This window comes from Apium graveolens, chromosome 11, assembly GCF_009905375.1.
Source record: "Apium graveolens cultivar Ventura chromosome 11, ASM990537v1, whole genome shotgun sequence".
Lineage (NCBI taxonomy): Eukaryota > Viridiplantae > Streptophyta > Magnoliopsida > Apiales > Apiaceae > Apium > Apium graveolens.
Window position 1 is genome coordinate 51,340,240 of NC_133657.1, and position 22,128 is coordinate 51,362,367.

At 34.6% G+C, this 22,128-nt stretch overlaps 1 long non-coding RNA gene and 1 pseudogene across 2 annotated transcripts; one reads left to right on the top strand and one right to left on the bottom strand.

Annotated features, from left to right (window-relative positions):
- Window positions 1-22,128, top strand: part of LOC141695495 (uncharacterized) — a 181,341-nt pseudogene that overhangs the window by 22,212 nt on the left and 137,001 nt on the right.
- Window positions 15,542-19,014, bottom strand: LOC141697527 (uncharacterized). Of its 2 annotated transcripts, none has more exons than XR_012564749.1 (5): window positions 18,580-19,014; window positions 18,335-18,425; window positions 17,372-17,426; window positions 16,131-17,170; window positions 15,542-15,947 (listed from the first exon to the last, which is right to left on the bottom strand). It is a non-coding gene; the product is annotated as an uncharacterized LOC141697527 (long non-coding RNA). The 2 variants fall into 2 exon arrangements; XR_012564750.1 differs by having other exon boundaries at window positions 16,131-17,208.

Sequence of the window (22,128 nt, forward strand, 5' to 3'; positions counted from 1 at the left end):
TCCAGTTCATAGGTTTTCAAGATACCATATAACACCTCCAATGCCATTCTGCTCAAGCCTATCCCTTCTCTTATAGATGAGACCTTCTGTTCTATATGGTCAGGAAGGGTGAGAAAGAACTTCAAGTAAACCTCCTCAGCTTCATATTATTTGTCATGAAGCTGCAAGTCATTAATCAGCTTATTGAATCTTTGAAAACCATCAGTTATACTTTCTGTTAGATATATTTGTGATGTTATGTCTAATCTATTGTGTTTAGTTTCAGAACTTAATATCAGGACTTATTGGAAGTCAGGATTTACTAAGTTAGAACTTATATCAGAACTTAAGGTTATCAGGATGTATATCAGGACTTAAGTGCGGGTACTTCTGATAAGGAATGCGGTTGATTTACAAGAGATGATCTGGACTAAAACAATAGAAGATATGCATGAAGAGTTGGACAGCTAGAAGACTTGTAGAAGATAATATCTGATTGATATATTTTAGGAGACAGAATTATATTCCATATCAATTAGAAGATATCATGTAACTGTGTACTATATAAACACAACTTAGGGTTTACACTAAAAGTGTTAAGTTAACGAGAACATTATTCTTTGTAACCCTAGTAGCTCTTAGTGATATTTTTCATCACTAAGAGAGTAGTTTAATCTACTTTGTAACAGAGTTTATTATATTGAATAAACTTGATTACTGTTACATACTTATGTTATAAATTGATTTGATTGTATAAACACTATATTCAACCCCCTTCTATAGTGTTGTGTGACCTAACAAGTGGTATCAGAGCAACTCTGTTGATATACAAACAGTGAGATCCAGTTTACAGTCATGTCTGAAGAAATAAAAACTCCAACTAAGCCCACCAAAACTCAAGATACTCAAAACAATCAAACCCACAGTCGATATGAGAGTATTAGGGTTCCCATACTGAGAGCATCTGAGTATCCTATATGGAAGGTAAAGATGGCTATGTTTCTGGAAGCCACAGATCCAGAATACCTTGATATAATTAATGATGGACCATATAAGCCTACCAAGCTTTCTGTTACAGTTGCTGATCAACCAGCAAAGATGATACCAAAGGAGAAAGGTGATTACACAACTGAAGACATCTCATCTATTGCCAAGTATGCAAGGGTAAGGTATCTGCTGCATAGTGCAATTGACAATGCCATGTCAAACAGGGTAATTGGATGCAAGAATACAAAGGAGATATGGGATGCTCTGGAGACAAGATGCCAGGGAACTGATGCAATCAAAAAGAACAGGAAGACTATACTCACACAAGAGTATGAGCACTTTGATTCAAAAGCTGATGAATCATTAATTGATTTATATGACAGGTTTGCCAAACTCTTGAATGATCTGTCACTGGTGGACAAGAAATATGATCTTGAAGATTCAAATCTAAAATTCCTTTTTACTCTTCCTGAAAATTGGGATTTGAAGTCTACTACCATAAGAGACAACTATGACCTTGCTGAAACTACTCTTGATGAAATTTATGGTATGCTCAAGACTCATGAACTTGAGATGGATCAAAGGAGAAAAATGCATGCAAGAAAGTCAAATACAGTTGCACTTAAAGCTGAGGAGGAATCTCCTAAAGTGGTTGTCTCAAAGAGAGGCAAAGGAAAGGCTCTCATCATACAGTCTGATTCAGAGTCATCATATTCAGATGATGATGATACAGAATCTGAAAATTTATCTGAAGTAGATGTTGATGCAGAGATGATGTAACTGTGTGCTCTTATGGTGAAGGGTATTACAAAGATAGCCTACAAGAAATTCAGAAAGGGTAAGAAGTTTTCAAGAAAAGGTGGAAGCTCTGAAAATAAAGGGTTTAGAAAGTCTGAAAGCAGAGAAGGAAAGTCTTACAGTGGAGACAAGTCAAATGTCAAATTCTACAACTGTGGTGAAAGAGGCCACATCTCTCCTGATTGTAAGAAAGGAAAAGGTGATAAAGACCAGACACTTATCACAAAGAAGAAAAACTGGGCAGACACCTCAGAATCTGAAGAAGAGGTAAACTATGCCTTAATGGCAAATGCTGATAACAGTTCTGATGCTGCTGAATTGAAGGTACCTCATTCAACTCTTGCTTTTCATACATATGATATTACTGAGTTGAGATTATATCTTAAAACCATGTTTATTAGTTTTAGAGATCAGACTTTAACAAATAAAAGATTAACTTCTGAAAGTCTTGCTCTTAGAAACAGAAATGTCTACTTAAAAAAGGAGTTAGTTATTCTCCTTTAAACTCAGAAAGAAAGAGATGAGGCTTTGTATGTTAGAGATGAACTGCTAAAATTGAATAAATCTCTTAAATCTGAACTAGAAAAGGAAAAGGAGATAATCAGGACTTGGACTAACTCTGGAAGAATAACTCAGAAAATCTTAGAAAATGGAAATTGGAAAGAAGGACTAGGTTATGAAGATGATAAAAGTGAAAAAGAATCTTTGCTAGTTAAGCCAATAGCTATTAAACAGACTGTAAAGCCAAAGGTAAATCCTGTTAAATTTGTTGAAAAAACTGTTTTGTCTACATCTGAAAAGATGAAACACTCTAAATCAGAAGTAAAAGAAAAATCAACTTCTGACAAATTGAAACAGGATAAACCAACTGTGGTAAATGTTGGCTTAATGACAAAGAAGCAGCTTAAGCATAAGCTGAAAGAGATTAGAAATGTGAACAAGGAAAAAGAAGCTAGGAAAAATAGGAATGGAAAAGAAGGTGTGAATAAAAGCAATAATTATATGCCTGTCTCTAATGCTCCTAGAAAGAAATGCTATAATTATGGAAGATCTAACCATCTTTCTTCTTTTTGCAGGAAAAATAAAGATATAAACTCTTTACCTCCTAGATAAGGAGTTAAGAGTCAGTCTGTTAGGTTTAAACCACAAAATCCTTGTTTTCATTGTGGTAGTTTATGGCATTCTATTTATACTTGTAAGGAATATCATAGTTTGTACTATGATTATTATCAAATAAAACCTTCTTTAAAGAAAGTTAGTGTAATTCCTTCTGGTGTAAATTCTGATATAAAGTCTGATATAAAGTCTGACAAAAAGCATGTTAGCATAAACTCTGAAATTAAATTCGCTGCACATGCTAACAAACTTAATAAGGCCAAAGGATCCAAGGAAGTCTGAGTCCTTAAAACTAATCAATAGTGGTCTTTGTGACTGCAGGGCAACAGGAAAAACATCCTGGTTCTGGACAGCGGATGTTCAGGACATATGACTGAAAATAAAGCCCTCCTATCAGACTTTGTGGAGAAAGCTGGCCCAGGAGTTTCTTATGGAGATGGCAACATGGGAAAGGCTTTGGGATATGGCAATATCAATCTTGGGAATGTCATAATTGAATCAGTAGCTCTTGTCTCAGGACTTAAACACAATTTGCTAAGTGTAAGTCAGATCTGTAACAGAGGTTATCATATGGATTTCTTTAAAGAACACTGTCAAGTTGTTAGTAATTCTACATGCAAAGAGGTTCTGAAAGGTTACAGACATGGTAACATATATGAAGCCAAACTTTCAACAAGTTCTGATGGTTCTGCAATCTGTCTGTTAAGTAGAGCATCAATTGAAGAAAGCTGGAATTGGCACAAGAGACTATCTCATTTAAATTTCGACAATATAAATGAGTTAGTAAAGAAAGATCTTGTGAGAGGACTTCTAAAATCAGTATTTGCTCCTGATGGCCTTTGTGATTCATGTCAAAAGGAAAAACAAAGAAAATCTTCACTCAAAAGCAAAACTGAGTCCTTAATTCTTGAGCCTTATCACTTACTACATGTTGATCTATTTGGTCCAGTCAATGTCATGTCTATTGCAAAGAAGAAATATGCTATGGTTATAGTGGATGATTTCACCAGATACACTTAGGTATATTTCTTGCACAAGAAGAATGAAACTACATCTACTCTAACTGATCATGTTAGACAGCTTGATAAGTTAGTCAAAGATTCTGTTAAAATAATAAGAAGTGATAATGACACTGAGTTCAAGAATTCAATCATGGAAGAGTTCTGCAAAGAGCAAGGAATAAAACAGGAATTTTCTGCATCTGGAACTCCACATCAAAATGAAGTTATAGAAAGAAAGAACAGGACTCTTATTGAAGCTGCAAGAACTATTCTTGATGAAGCAAAACTACCAACTTATTTTTAGGCTGAAGCTGTGCAGACTGCTTGTTTTACACAGAATGTTACACTCATAAACAAGCATGGAAAAATACCATATGAGATGGCGAAGAAAAAGAAGCCAAATCTGAAATTTTTGCATGTATTTGGATGCAAGTGTTTTGTTCTTAAGACTCATCCTGAACATCTGTCAAAATTTGATCTAAAAGCTGATGAAGGAATTTTTGTTGGATATCCACTTTCCACAAAAGCCTTCAGAGACTACAATTTAAGAACAAGGGTTGTCATGGAATCTATCAATGTATCTTTTGATGATAAAAAGATTACTGGACTTGAAGATTTCAATGATCATGATCAGCAGAGATTTGAAAATGAAGATATGAGTTTTGATTCAGTAAGTTCTGATAACTTAAATTTTAATCATGTAAGTTCTGACGGGTTAAATTTTGATGTCATTGAAACTGTAATAACTGCTCCAAGGGAAAATGCACCTGTTCAGGGGGAGCGAGTTGATGATCACACCACATCTCAAGACTCTCAAGAAACATCAGAACCAGTCACTGGCTCTTCAAGTTCTGATTCATCAATTTCTGATGAGCCAAACTCTAATAATCCTGAAAACTCTGATTCTTCAATTCCTGAAGAATCCAACTCAAATTCTGGAATCTCATAGAGCATAACTTCAGGGGGAGCATCAGAAAATGCTAATGGAGATAACATGGATCATGGGGGAGGATCCAGTTCTAGAGATCAACTTCTATCTGCAAGAAAGTGGACTAAATCATACACCTGACTTGATTATTGGAGATCCTGAAGCAGGTATCAGAACTGGAACAGCAACAACAAATGAATGTCTCTATCATTCCTTTCTATCTCAGAAAGAACCAAAGAAAGTGGAAGAAACTCTTCAAGATGCTGATTGAGTGCAAGCAATGCAGGAAGAATTAAATGAATTTGAAAGAAATAAAGTCTGGACCCTAGTGCCAAGACCAGAGTACAGATCTATTGTTGGCACAAAATGGGTGTTCAGAAACAAAACTGACAGTGATGGCATAATTACAAGAAATAAAGCAAGGCTGGTTGCTAAAGGTTACTCGCAACAGGAGGGTATTCACTATGATGAAACATTTGCTCCAGTTGCTAGATTGGAAGCCATAAGAATCTTTTTGGCTTATGCTGCTCACAAGAAGTTTAAAGTCTTTCAAATGGATGTGAAAAGTGCTTTTCTCAATGGAAAATTAGAAGAATAGGTATTTTTTGAACAACCTCCAGGATTTGTAGATCGAAAATTTCTTAATCATGTCTACCGACTTGATAAAGCACTCTATGGCCTAAAGCAAGCTCCAAGAACATGGTATGAAACTCTGGCTCAGTTTCTTTTGGAAAGTGGATTTACCAGAGGCACAATTGATAAAACTCTATTCTATATCAACCATGGCAATGACTTACTTTTAGTCCAAATTTATGTTGATGACATCATTTTTGGTTCTACAAATGCCAAACTCTATGGAAAGTTTTCAAAGGTAATGCAGTCAAAATATCAAATGAGTATGATGGGAAAAGAAAGCTATTTTCTGGGACTTCAAGTCAAGCAAACTGAAGAAGGTACTTTCATAAATCAATCCAAGTACACCAAAAATTTACTCAAGAAATTTGGAATGCAAGACTGTTCAACTGCATCCACTCCCATGGCCACTGTAACCAAGTTAGATAAAGATACTTGAGCATCAGTATATATTACTAACTACAGAGGTATGATTAGCTCATTACTCTATTTATCTGTAAGTAGACCTGATATCATGTATGCTACCCGTCTTTGTGCAAGATTTCAGGCAGCCAAGAGAACCTCATTCAATAACTGTGAAAAGAATTTTCAAGTACCTTGAGGGTACAGTTGATCTAGGATTGTGGTATCCTAGAGAATCAGACTTTAAGCTAATAGGTTACTCAGATGCAGATTTTGCAGGATGCAAAATAGACAGGAAGAGCACTAGTGGAAGCTGCCAATTTCTTGGAGGCAGATTAGTGTCTTGGCTTAGCAAGAAACAGAAATCAATTTCCATATCAACTGCAGAAGTAGAATATATTGCTGCAGGAAGCTATTGTGCACAGATTCTTTGGATGAAGAATCAGTTACTGGACTATGGGTTAGAATTTTCTAAAATACCCATTTACTGTGATAATCAAAGTGTTATTTCTATGACAGGAAATCCAGTTCAACACTCAATGATAAAGCACATCAGCATTAGGTACCATTTCATAAGGGAACATGTGATGGAAGGTATAGTGGAATTGCATTTTGTTCCAACAGATCAACAACTAGCAGATATCTTCACAAAACCACTATGTGAAGCTACTCTTACAAGACTGGTAAATGAACTTGGAATGGTTTCAGGTTCTTTCTCAAAATCTGCTTAGTTTTTGTTCTCATGCATCAGACTTTATGATTAGTGTTTATAGATTGTCTTATCTCAATGTAATATGTGCTTAAATTGTATCATAATTAGATACTGATTGTTATCAGATGTGATTCTATATACTCTGATAGTGTTTTGAATGTTCTGTGACTATTCACTCCAATAAGGATTATTTGTTAGATGTTGTCTTAGTAGTCTTTAACAAATTGTGTATCCCATGTTTGAATTAGTTATTTATGTGGAAATCCATAACACCAGCAAACTCTAATTTTTATCTTAGTCAAATTTACTTTGTGTATCTTATTACTAAGTCACAAACTAGATTATTGCTTCTTATCTGTCAAATTCCGATGTCAGTAAATCTTAAGGATGAACTACATGCTTGATAAGCCTCACTTATCTGAAGAAAATAAAAGAAAAGAAAAATTGAAATCAGGTACTCCTTTGAGATCTAGAGTAATTTATGTGAAAAGAAAGATCCAAGTGCATAGCTGGTATTAAGCTATATACATTGAAAAAGCAAATAATTTTTTCTTGGTGACTTTTCACATTCTCTGATTACTGGAGAAATACTCTGATAATAGCAAAAATTCCGATAGCAATTGTGACTCATTTACACTGAGAAGCCACTGTAAAAAGAATGTTAAAAGATGCATAAAATAAGCACAAACAGTTGAGGTGGACTCTTGAATAAATTTTTTCTATAGTAGACTTCAAAATTAAAGACAGATTTTAAGCATTTATCTTAGTTATGCGTTATTTCTAAGATATCTGAATTTTATCAGACTTTAATCTTTATCTGATTATTTGAAAATGCACATACTCACACTCCATATGAATAATGAAAATTACTGTGGTGATTAAGTTTTTTTTGACAAACAGTTAAGTATTATTTGCATAAATTCTGAGGACAAGTTCTGATGAAAGTTCTGATGATTAAACTCTGAAGAAACCACTCAGTATTTGTGTGAAGAATCCCAGAAACAGTCATTCACTTTTTGAGTACAGAAGCCATGTTCTGATGACCGTTAAATTCTGATAATAGTCAAGTTCTGATGCAAATCCTGATGGAAACTCTAATGCTTACGTGGCATTATTTAATTACTTGACTTATTTTTAGTATTTACTGTAACGGTTATATTTTGTCAGAAAATAATTAAGTGAGATAAAAACAATGATAATCATTTGGTTAATGGGTTGCGTGTTTGCATATGCATGTGTGCAATAATTACTGCTCAATTTTCGGTGCCCACTAATTGCTGCTTTGACTATTTATTGGATGACAGGTGTAAAGTATCTGTTTTACTTCCAAAAAGAGCCGTTGAGTGGAAAGAGTATAAATATTAGAGACAAAAGATTACCCAAATCTTTTACTTTCTCTCTTACTTAATCTCTTATTTCCTTTACTCTCTCTGTCTCCCTCTCTTTCTCTCTCTCTCTCTCTCTCTCTCTCTCTTTTACTCTCTATCTTCTGACGGACTTTCTTCCAGGAATTTTAACAAACACCTTATGAACACACATTTTTTCACTTATTTCTTACAGAAATGGCACCCAAGGACATCATCTTTAATGGAGCCAAGTTCGTCCCAAATAACTACATGGCTATTCTCAGCAAGAATGAAGCTCCATCAGATCTTCATTTTATTCAAGATTTTCTTGCTAAAAGTGAGATTGGGTATGCTCTGACCCAACCACAATTACTCTCAGGAACTCAAATTCTGGAGTTTTGGAGGACTGGGGTATATAATGATGGTGGTGCAAATAGGTCTCCAAGCATTATCTTCATAACTGGGGAAGATGAGCATCTGGTTACCTTGTCTACTGTTAGACAAGCTCTACACTTGCTATAAAATTGCACTTTCAATGCTCAGATTGAGGAGCCACTTCTACAGGGTATGATGGCCAATCTTGGCTATGAGAAGAGTCTGTACAAGCTGGGATAACTGAAGAGGCCATACATTAGAAGGGAGTGGAGTTTTTTCTTTGACTGCATCACCAGAGCTTTTGCCAATAAATGCTTAAACTTTGATGTCATTCCTACTCTGAGTCAGCACATAGGGTATGCTCTCCTAAACCAAACTCACTTTGATTATGCTCCTGCTATATTGGGTTTTATTGGGGATAGGATGAAGGAGGACCCAAATACTGTTTATTTTACTAGATTTTGTCAACTTATTTACAGTTTTTATTGTTCTGATAAGCCCTAAAACTTTGGTGAGACTATTCCACCTTTTAAACTTGCTAAAAGGGCTTTCACAGACTTGTTATCTACTGATAATAAGAAAGAGACATTAAGACCCCTTCAAATTCCTACATCGGTAAAACAGTTCTTAGTAAACTCTAACCCCAATACATACACACCCAAATTTCCTGAAGTTGCACCCTCTCAACCTCCATCAGCACCTACAACCAATACTCAACCAGCTCAATCTTCTCAACCATAACCACAGCCAACCATCAGAACTTATTTCCAAATAGCACAATCCTCTTAACCAACCTCTGGTACTTCTCAAAAAGTACCCGTTGTGAAATCTGCTACAACATCTACACCCAAATCTTCAAGAGCAAAATATGTTCCTAAATCTCCATCAAAGAGAAGAAGGATGATTCTGAGGGATGAATCAGATGAAGATGAGCAAGTCCAGGTTCATACATCAGAACCTGTGACAGTAGCAGCTGAAAAGGAAATTTTTCAGAAAGAGGTAACTCCTCAGAAACAACCAGAAGCTTAGGGGTCTGACATTTTATAAAGGAAAAGAACTTCAAGTTCTGATGCTGCTCAAGCAACTTCTCCACCATCCAAAAGATCAAAGAAGAAGAGAGCAGGTGTGAAAATTACACAAGCTCAATATGAAGAAGCTGAGGAAGGGGATCAGGAATCTCTGATCTCATCACAACCACTAGTGATTGATGCTTTGCCACCTCCACCTCAAGTTGAAGACACTGTTCAAGATACAGTGATCACACCTCCTGTCTCTCCAATCATAGAAACAACTACAGTTGAAGATTCAGGATTAAGTCCTGAAATTGACATCCATAAACTGCACATTCCAAATGTCCTGTTTCTGGAAGCACCACAAGGCCAAATGACAACTCCACGTGGTTCTCCAACATTAAATGCTGATATTCCTACTACTCCACATCTTCACTTGGATCCTGAAATAGATGAAGCTGCTCCAGCCTCTCCTTCTATTACACAAACTCTGATTCTGTCAGAAGATGAGGAGAATTTGGCAAGTTCTGGAGATAGTGCTCCAATAAATGCACCAGTAAATGCTCCAATTCTTGGAAATGAGGCATTACTAAAGTTTGTTGAACAAGAAGCTCCTGTTCCTTAGGAAGAAACTCACAGAGGAGTTGAGTGGACCAAGAGGTGGAATGAATCTGACTTCATTCCAAGCTCAAAAGTTCTGTCAGATCATATTGCAAAAGTTGATGAGTTGATGAAAAATTCTGACTTTAAAGCTCAACCGAAAGTCACAGCTCTCAGTAGTAAAAGTCTTCAAGGTCAACACTCCATTACTCATGCCAAGATTGATAAACTACAGGAAAATGCTGATAAGCTGGTCCTGACGCTCAAGCTAGACAAGAACAAGTTTATTAGACCTATTCATGAGAAAGTTGAAGCCATTGAGACAGTTCAAGAAAAGCAGTTGGCCCAACTGGATGAGGTCCCGCAGAATCAAGCTTCTCAACAAAGATAGCTCAATGAAATCCAATCTTCAGTAGCACTTCTTCTCTCTCTCCTCTTACCTGATGATGCCAAAAAGGGGGAGAAGGTAGTTAAATACAAATGCAAGCCTACTCAAGTTCTGAAGAAAAAGGACAATTCTGAAGATGACCAGGGAAACCCTAGCAAGGGCAAAGGTCAAGGTCAAAGGCAAAGCAGCAAAGTTTCTTCACAGAAACTAAATCCTGATTCTAGCAAATCTTCTACACAGAAGAATTCAAGTTCTGAAGCTGTGAATGCTCAAACTCCGATAGCAAGTTCTGATAATCAAAATCTGATATCAAGTTCTGATGTTCTGATTCAAGCTGAAAGTCAAGACTCTCAGAAGTTTTTACAAACTCTGAAGCTTAAGGGAAGGAAGACTATTGTCTTCTATAAAGATCCCAAGATTCAGACACTTGATGAAGAAATTGCTTGAAGATTATTTCTCAAGCATAATCCTGGAATGGATTTAGAGAATCTAAAGGAGGAGGAAGCTAGATTTGCAGTTGAGAAGACAAATCTTAAATCTAAAGCTTCTGATGCTAAGAAACCTCCAAGGCCTAAGGAAAAAGGCATTATGATTAAGGAAAGATCAATTTCTGATGCTTCAAAGCTCAAGTCAATATCACAAGCTGAGATTGATCCCAAATAGAAAGGGAAAGCAAATGTTGGTGAACCAATAATGAAGCAGAAAAAGAAACTTCCTTCAGTTCCAACAAATCCTGACATTCAAGCTATTATGTATGATGATGATAATTTGATAGCAGAGGAAGCTGAACCTTTGATAAAGCTAAATCTATTCAAACACTGGAAGCTACTCAAAAGGATAAGGAAGCAGTTACTGATCAAGTTCTGAAGTCATCATCAACCTCTGACAAAGCTCAAGTTGATTTGGATAAGATGACAACTGCTGATAAAAGGAAACTGCTATGGAAGAAAGCTACTCCAGTGGAACCTAAGTCCAATCTAATGATTAATCAACTAGCAACGTTTGGGTTCGGAGCTAGAGATGCACAAAAAGCTCGGGCCTGAAAATCTGGCCCGACCCGATCCGGTCAAAGCCCGGTCAAGCCCGACCCGGTCAAAGCCCGGTCAAGCCCGGCCCGGTCAAAGCCCGGTCAAGCCCGGCCCGGTCCCGGCCCGGGCTTCGGGCCTCGACGGGCCCTATATTTTTAGGCAAAGCCCGGCCCGGCCCGGTTAAAAGCCCGGGCTTCGGCCCGGCCCGGCCCGATTAAAAGCCCAAAAAAGCCCGGTTATAATCTGATTATTCTAATATATTTTCTTATATATTTATAAATTCACATTTACTATAAATATAAATAATACTTTAAACACATATATATTTACATATTTGTGATTAATAATATTATTTATATACTTTGTTGCATAAATAATGAAAGAAGATATAATAAGTACACTATATATATTTGGATATCATTGTTATGAATATTTGAATATCATTGTTATCATAACAATGATATCATTGTTATCATTGTTATCATAACAATGATAAAATATATTATATAAACATGTTTATTTTTTGCCGAACTTAAATGTTTTCAACGAAATAATGTTTTCATAAAATATTCAATGTAAACTAATAAATTTTTACGATGATCTAGTTGCTAACACATGTATTCTTCAGAATCTCTAATAATACTCGATCCAATTTAAATTAGAAAAAAACTCAGCCTGATCCGATCCGGCCCGAAAAAAAAGTCCGGTTAGGCCCGCCTCGAGGGCCCAAACGGGCTTTGACATTTCCGGAAAGCCCGGCCCGGCCCGGTCAAAGTCAAAGCCCGAAAAGCCCGGCCCGGTCAAAGCTCGAGCTTTTTAAGGCCCGGTCAAAGCCCGGCCCGGTGAGCCTTTTGTGCATCTCTATTAAGAGCCAAGAAACCTAGAGATAGAGCTGGATTAGGTTCTGATGAAGAACAGATATAAACAGAAGTAGAAGTTACTCTCAGAGATCCTTTCATATTGATAGACAAACCATATAAACAAATCAAACAAAAGCACCTTGACAAAGTGTTGTCTTCTCAAATTGTGATGGATGTTCATAATAAGGATGATCCAAAAGAGAAATTGATCTTATTTCTCAATGATGGCAGAACTTACAGACTAGCTGATACTGATGTGCTAAAGAAGTCTGTCAAAGAGCTTCAACATATTTACTATCTTCTGGAAGTAAAATCTGATGTTACAAGAAGATGGTCAGAATATATTTTGAAGGCTATAAGAGATCTTCTCAGAATCTCTGGTCAAAAGGTTTCTCAGTACATTCCAAAAATAACTGAAGATGATGGAAGAGAAATTCCTATAAGGAAGAACTCTGCTAAGGTGGAAGTTATTCTGAAAGGAAAGTGTCTATGCTATAATGAAGACTCTTCATATCCTAGAGTTATCAGGCTTGGAGATGGTCTTGAAAGAACAACTATTCTAGCACTCAGAATAGCCATTTATCAAATTGGTGATAATAAAGATGAAGAACTGATGCAAGTCAAAGCACAGTTAGTTGAAGTTCTGAGAAAAGCTGAAGACAGGCTGGTAAAAGACTTTACAAGGAATCACTTTGGATTCAGATTGATCCAGTGATATTGGTAAAGCTACATGTACTATAAGTTGTAGTTAGTTGTCTAAATAAAATTTCATTGCATTTATACTTAAATGTTTTTGACATCATCAAATCTATTAACTTGTATATTTTTCATAATTTACAAGTTGGGGGAGATTTTTAGATATATTTGTGATGTCATGTCTAATCTATTGTGTTTAGTTTCAGAACTTAATATCAGGACTTACTGGAAGTTAGGACATACTGAAGTCAGAACTTATATCAGAACTTAAGGTCGTCAGGATTTATATCAGGACTTAAGTGCGGGTACTTAGATAAGGAATGCGGTTGATTTACAGGAGATGACCTGGACTGAAACAATAGAAGATATGCATGAAGAGTTAGACAGTTAGAAGACTTGTAGAAGATAATGTCTGATTGATATATTTTAGGAGACAGAATTATATTCCATATCAATTAGAAGATATCTTGTAATTGTGTACTCTATAAACACAACTTAGGGTTTACACTAAAAGTGTTAAGTTAACGAGAACATTATTCTTTTTAACCCTAGAAGCTCTTAGTGATATTGTTCATCACTAAGAGAGTAGTTTAATCTACTTTGTAATAGAGCTTATTATATTGAATAAACTTGAATACTGTTACGTACTTGTGTTCTAAATCGATTTGATTGTATAAACACTATATTCAACCCCCTTCTATAGTGTTGTGTAGCCTAACACTTTCTTTATGTTTAGCCATGAAACCCTCATACTGAGATACCAAAATTCTCCTTTGGTTTGACCTAACTTCCTCTGTTCCCTCACAAAGAATTTCTATCTTCTCCCAGATCTGTTTGGCTGTGTCACAGTTGATAATGTTATTATACATTACATTGTCAAGTGACTCTATTAAAATCAGTTGCAAGCCATTATCCAGCGAGACTTTCTCCTTTTCAGGTTCAATATATTGTGAGGGATCTTTAGGGGCATAATGAGCTGAAATGACCATGTCTCCATATGTAGATTCCTCAACTATTTCCATGGGGGTGAAAGGATCATTCTTGAGAATCTAAACATATAATGGGTTGTCCATCTTTATAAACATATTTTCTTTTTCCATAATGTATAGTTAGATCTGTCAAAGGCAGGAATTTTGATACTGCTAATTTTCTGTGTATTCATTCTTCCAAGATCTTTAAGCTGTTTGCTTTCAGATTTTGCTTTGATACCACTTGTTAGATAATGAATACAACACAGAGGGGAGGGTGAATGTGTTTTTATTATTTTAAGGCTTTTTCAAAGTTAATTGCTTGGTTAACAAAGCAGATTAGAAATGCAGCTATACTATTTTGGCTAAAATAAAACAGTTCACACAGTATTTCAAAATTCACTTAATTTTGTATTAAAATTAAGCTATTGTCTTTCTACAAATCCTGGGTTCTTTTTAAGTAAAGAACTCAGCTTCTTCCTTGAGAGAGTTACAAGAAATTATAGATCTGTTTGATATAATTTAAAAGCAAAGGATTAGTGTTTACTTTATAGATTAGTAAATACTGGTTTACACAGTATGCAATAGAATGTACGAAACCTTACTTTAAGTTATCTCTAAAGCTTTCCATTTTTGGCTTAGTGTATCTTTGCAAATCCTGTGAATCTGTGACTTTCCCTTGTCAGTTAATCTTGGCCTTTGATCTTGCACTCTTCAAGCTGCTTTTGTAGACTTTTCAATCTAATTGATTAGATCATTTGTTGATTGATAATCTTAAATATTTAACTTGTCTGCATTCTGTATTTGAGCTTCATATCGAGATCTCCAATTTGTTGTATAAAGAACTGACATCTCGATAAGTACATCTCGATAAGTATAATGGCTTATCGAGATCTCTTAGTTCTCTATAAGTGTTTTGACTTGTCGAGGTCTCTAAGTTCTCTATAAGTGAACTTAGCTTGTCGAGGTCTCCAAACTTCTGCATGTAGAAACGACTTGTCGATATCTCTGAGATCTCTATAAGCATTTTAACTTGTCGATACCTCTAAGATCTCTAATGAGAGAATTGACATGTCTAATTTCTCCAATCTTCATATCTTCATTTTGACTTGTCGATATCTCTAAGTTCTCTAATGCAGAAATGACTTGTCGATATCTCTGAGATCTCTATAGGAAATTTGACTTGTCGATATCTATGAGATCTCTAATGATAATTTGACTTGTCGATATCTTCAATCTTCATGTTTTCACTTTGCTTGTCGATATCTCTGAGACTTCTCTATAAGCTATTTTGGCACTACGCCATAAGTGGGCTATTGTAATGCCTAAATAGTGTTACAATAGGCCCAAAAAACATTACATTAGGTCTATTGTAATACCAAGGGGCGTTACGTATACGAGCATTACAATAGGCATCCTAATATAACACTTCACTGATTTATTGTAACAGAGAAGAAAACGTTACAATAGGCAACTAATGTAATACTGTAATGCCCAAATGTAACGCAAAATGAGTGATACATTAGGTTCAGTAAAGATTACGAAAGTGGGCCCCTCTATAGCCTATTGTAACAGTGTGTTTTATCTATTGTAGCACAATTTTTTTGTAATAAAGCAACAGTAGCATATGTAATGTAACATTATATATAAACATATATTATAGTAGAATAGAGGCAAATGTAACACATTATTTTAAAATTTTTAAAACACATGCTCAGGTTAAAAAACAATCCCATTAACAACAAAACATCAAAATTGCCATACATAAGAGTCTTAATCTCCAAACCATACTACTAAACAAAATACTTTATGAGTAGTAGTCTGTAGATACAATGATACCATAAGCTTATTATTTATTCAGAGGTAATTTATTAGGAATTACTGATAAATTCCATTGTAGTAATCTTTGGGTAACTACCCTCGAGAATAGCTGCAAAAGGTATTACGCTTGTTCGGCTTTTGACAAGCTCGAAATCTTCACCGTATCGAATGGCCAGCCTTCTATCACCATTCCAAACACCACACAGATTATGCCCTATTAGACCAACAGAAGTTGCCACTGCTACGGAGTTCCTAATCCAGATTGTGTGAGCAAGACATCACATCACCTCCCCAACCATCTAAACAGGAACATAATCCATATAAGCATGTCATTGCATTATTACATACATATCGAAGCATTATATATCTGAAATGTACTCTGCATAAACTCAATTTCTATCAGTTAAAAGATATAGAAAAGAGTCCTTAGTATTTAAAAATGAAAAAAAATAACTACAAATGTAAATAGTGGATATTATCACCTGCGGGTGCCTAGTAATTCTCATGATCCCACTTTCCCAAAGATGCATTTTGGGCCTGTCAACTGCTGCTACCTCTAACAAATTAAACGTTGATGGATAGAGAAAGAAAAAGGAAACAAAAACTAGAAAATAAACATCCAAACAACTAGAATACCTGAAAATTCAACTACTACTGGGCTTATGATAAAATTTTAGCATTATTTAGCTGATAAATAATGAATCTGTTTATATACAGAGAGATTAGAGAAGAAGACCACAATCGATTGAGTATTATAATAGCTTGTATTGGAACAGCTAAACAAATTCAACCTGATTGTCTATTAACATTGGCAGCAGCTGGAGGCATCCCAGAACTTGTACCAACAGCAGTTGATATGATCTAACGGTCTATAAGGATAAGAAGTGTCAAGCATGTTGGATGGTTTAGTGACAAGCAACTTATTTTTCGCCATTTCCATTGGGCCTTGCAGTAGCTTTTGCTGAGCTGAAGGCCAAGACTCAGCCACTCCCTAAAGTTTTTAGTTTCCTCCCAAATTTTTCAAGAGTTTAATTACTTTCAATGATAATTTTTCAATGTGTATGAGTTCTTGATAGTGATTGTAGAAAGATCATTTTTGCATCATCTATCAAATTATCTACAAAAATTTACAACTTTGCATTACATTATATTGCAAGCTTATATATTTTAAAATTTCTCTATTAAAGATCTTCACAAATATCACTCGCAACAACCCGATTAAATCTGAAAGTTCTACTGAGCTTCTGTGTATTATAGATTCTGCATCTTACATGTACAGTACATGTATAATATTTTCTGGTCCAACCAAATTCACTTGTAATAGAATTATAAATCCCTAGCAGTCAGCACATCAGCATTTACAAAGATAAATTTATAATTGATTAGATATGTTCTATAAATGGAAAAAAGGAGGAGCAAATAGAATCTCTGACCTGCAAGTGTATGCTGCATACTTTGCTGGTAGTAGAACCTCCAAACAGGTTAAACATTGCTTGCCTCAGACTTCAAGAATAAGTTACCACTATGACATAGATATTGATGAGCATAAGATTCTGAGGCCTAAGAGAACGAATTTTCAATTTGTAGAGGAACATCAAGGAAGCAAACAACATAATAAGGAAAGATGTCCTAAATATTTATGCTTCCAAATTAGCCTACAAATATTTGTATGCAACAAACAGATCATCTAAATAGAACAAACTAAAAATGTGTGCAACCACACCTTTTCACGAAGATTTGATTTCTTCATCCCCAAATTTGCAACTAGATCTTGTGGCCTGCAAAATGTAATACACCATTAGAAAAGTGACAAGAGCTTATAACTGTTAAAATTTCTGTTTATTATTCAATAAGCATGTTACGGAAGTACTTCATCCAATTAAGATTAAAAAACTATTATTTAAAATCAAAAAGATAGGAGTAAATTTTGATCTTAATATCGATAGGGAGTTGAGGGAAACCAATACATCAGTATATACAAATCAACTCAATGATAGCAAAAAGTTACATCTGAGAAGAGCCCTACCTCCAACAATAATCTAAAACTATATGTTTTTTTCGTTACCAAGGTTGAATTTTGAAAGGAGTACCATAATTGCTACATTTCCAAACCTTGTCCCACTCGGTACCTTAACTGTTTAAGCTTTCAGACAGAATTCACTCTAGAATGATATGTAAATATCAAAATCCTTTTAATGTGTACTCTTTGTTTCATTATGCACAATGCACCTTCGTGTAGATCCACACAGATCAATGGATTTGTTTCTTCCGAGAAAAAAGAGTTCCAGAGTGGTTTACCTATAAAAATATAGGAGCTCGTATAATTTTAGATCTACCTCAACCATGGTATTTCCGCATATTTTTCCTTAAAAGGAAACCCTTTCAATTGATTAGAAAATATAATAGTAATAATCAACAAAAAGATTATAAATTCTACAAAAAGGGAGGCAGTCAAACTTGTCACAAATGGAAACTTGCCATTGACATCCACCTGTTGATTGCTAAAATACATATATTGCCTAACTTTTCTAATGCAATTCACACCCCACTCACTCATGTGCATATATAGGTACCCTTTATGTTTTAAATGTTACAGCTTCTCCCCAATTCCCCGATATTCCTCTTTTCGGAATGTAAACAATTAAGCACCAAAATGATAAGGCAATAAAAGGAAGCAGACAATTACCTTTACCGAGCTGCATGAACTAATCTAGACGAAACTCTTCTAAATACCACACTTGAATTGCTTATAATTTGATAAGTTTCATCCTCATACTCTGAATTCAATCAAAATCAGCAACATTAGTAACACATTTATAAGTTCTAAAACTAAATTAACCACATGTGACCCGTAAATAAATAGAGAGGGGGAGAGAGAGAGGGAGGGAGAGAGAGAGAGAGGGAGAGAAGGAGGGAGAGAGAGAGAGAGACCTTGACCAGTAACAAAATCCGAGAAAACTAAATCAAAGTCATGACAAGAATTAAGTTTTTTAACACTAATAATCTTCAACTTGAGTTCCAAAACTGAAATCGACGGCCGGTCTTCGATATCCACTGTATCGAAGTTCACCATGTTGAACAAGCTCACTTTTCTCTTTCGTTATGTGCCCATTTCAAGATCTGTTTAAACTTTTCAATTTAATTTGTGAAGAAGAGGAGAAATTGGGGATCTAGGGTTCTATGGCTGAATCCTAAAATATGATTACGATAAAGAGGATTTTAAATTGAATCCATAAACACTTGTTTTCAATTAAGAAGTCTTCGATTTGTTCTTGATTTCAATTAACATGTGTTCTTTAGATAGCATGTGGTGAGAGAGAATTTTCCAGAAAGATAATGTTGAGAAAGAGACTAGAGAATTTACTATAAGTTTTCGTTTATGAAGAAAATATACCGCCCAAAGTTTCACTAACTATTTTATAATCTTTTAATTTTTAATTTTTGCTTTTTTGTTTAATTTATTAAAACTAATTATTTAATAAATATAAAAGTGAAAAAGTAACTTATGTATTAATTTACATTAATTTCTAATTTTTATTTTATTACAAGCTAAATTTTAGAGTCATGAATAATCTAGAGTATAATTTTAAATATAGTTTTTAATAAAATATTCACTTTAAGTTCTAAACTAATTTACATTAAGTTTTAAATTTTTAATACTAATTATTTAATAAATTTAAAATTGAAAAAATATCTTATGTATTAATTTACATTAAGTTCTAAATTTTTTTATTTTATTACATGCTAAATTTTAGAGTCATAAATAATCTAGAATATAATTTTAATTATAGTTTTTGATAAAATATTAACTTTAGTACTTTTAAAAAATAAAAAAATAACTAATGTAACACCAGACGCTGGCGTTACATGTCGTGCAACACCGGGGTCTCTCTGCAACACTAGTTTTATAGCTATTGTAACACTAATTGAGAGGTGTTACAATAGGATACAAAAATCTTAACTAATGTAACGCTTCGTGTAACACTTGCATTACAGTAGCCCACTTATGGCGTAGTGACTTCTCGAATGATTTCTCTATATGACTTGATCTGTGACTTCTCGATATCTTGACTTAGAATATTTTTCCTAAAACAGATTTATTCAACTCCAAGTTTCTTCAAAATTTCTCTGAGGAGTGATCTTCTTGATCTTCTTCCAGAGTTTATTCTTAGGCTTGAGACTGTTTAGAGAAAAATACTCCAGTCTAATCTTTGACATTTTACAGACTCAAGTAATACAATATAAAAACAAATTTAGATTATCATACAACTAATTCTTAGGTCTGTCAATTTGACTTAGTCTTGTTATAGTATAAGAATGTTTTGCACAACAGCTTTTCTAAATAAGGTATCTAATTCTGATGCTCTTCCATTAGCTTCACTATAATTAGGATACACCTTAATATATGGTCAGGCTTTTGATTATGGCACAACTATCATGCAATTCTTGATAGCTAGGATTAGTGATAAAAATGGTGGTGTTGGTTACACTAGGTTTTTGTAGTTGATTTTTAGCTATCTTTTGCCTGATGTAACTTTTTACAAGGATAAACTACTGATGATTTTTCAAATTAATTTTAAATCTTTTATTGACTTGTCTAAAAGAAAGAATAGTTTCAGAAGAAGTACTGCTTTACCAAGGGAAATGTGGGTATTTTTGTCTAACAAAATGCCTCACAAATATTCTAACTCATACACTTTGGAGCAGGGCACATCCAACCCTGTTCCTGACCCAAGTGTTTCATTTTCACCTATCAAATTTAAACACCGTATCATCTCTGATCCTTCTCAAAAGGAATCAGTTATAAAATCAAAATCGGTAACTAAGACTGATGTGTCTGAGAGACAATCAGTGTAATATCCGGGATATATCGTGTAATTATTTTTGATATTAAATAATTATTATGTGTGCTCAATATCTATTCTGTGAGTTAATTGTTAAGTGTTATCTGTACTTGAATATTCAAAAATAATATTAATTGAGTATTTTAATTTTTATATGTCCAAAATAAAATATAGATAATTGTCATATCTTCCTAATTATTTTTATGTTGATTTATGGATTTATAAGAATCATATGAAATTTCTAAAATCTTTTTCCGGATAATTAAAATCTATTTTATAAAAACGGGAACCAACCGACGTCAACCGTTGTTACGTTTTTGGAACCCGAAACTCTTCCGAGAACTCCTTCCTAACCTAATTGTAATATTTCGAGCATTTTCCATGTTTCGACTTTTTCGATCCGGCGTACGGTTTGTCCTGCGCGGGTCCCGGCGCAACATTTTCGATACAATATTCGTTTCGGTAAATCAATAAAACCCGTATTTTCGATAAACGGGAGTTTTTTATTAAACTATCCCAATTATCACTTCGTAATACGTGTAACCAGGCGCTGAGACCAAGACTGCAGTACAAATTGTACTGATTTGGATAATTATCCCGAAAACCGATACCGTTTGGATCAGTTTTTACAAATAAACGTACCGTTTTATATCGGGAATGATCCAACGGGATACTAATTTTCCGTAATTATAAATAGCCTTTTACCGTATTTTATTTCGTATCAAAATCATTTGCAGATAGTTAATTATATAATTTTCAGAGAAAAGCCCTAATTTCTTAAAACTGTTCTAAGAATCAAACAGCAAAACGAAGGCGTTACCGATCTCTGTTTTCAAAGTTTGAGTAACCAAAACGAAGGATTTGAGGCGTTCTATCAGATTCTGAGCTTTGTTTCACTGCAGAAATCAAGGTTATTTTTCTAAAAATTTATTTATTTTCGAATTTATTTTATTAAAAATATGAATTTTTGTTCGGATGATTGTTTGTATGATTTGATGATTGCATGTTGTAGAGCTTGTTTTCCTGATGATTTTCATATGTCATACGTCTGATTTGGAGTTCAATAACATGTTCAAATTTGAGTTTAATTTTCGAATTTCAAAATTAGGGTTTATAACCCGTATGAATGTTCTTAATTGAAATTTGTGGGTTTCTTATTCTGTGATAGATTGATGTTGTGTTATAGTGGGCTGTGTTCTCTGTGAAATTTGCAATCTAGTCGTATAAGTTTCATGAACCAACGAGGTCTGTAGAGAAGGGAGTTGTGTTTTGAAGTTTTCCGATCTTCGCCAGAAACTGGAAAATTTCACGGCCAAATTCCGGCCAACTCAGGGATTGTTAGGTTGTTTTGATTGCATGGTTGTGTTCCTGGTAACCTGTAGATGTGATCTGGAGCTTGTGGCAAGGTGAGGAGGCCGGAATCGTGTTCTCCGGCCACCCCTGTGTTTTCCGGCGACGGGATGTAATATTTACAGTTTGGTCCCTGGACTTTTGGGGACGATACAGTTAGGTCCCTGAAGTTTCCAGACTTTGCAAAAATTGGATTCCTGTTTTAAAAATATTTAAAAATCATATTTCCTAATTATTTTTATTATAAAAATTCGTTTTTAATTTCTGAAAATTCTAAAAATTATTA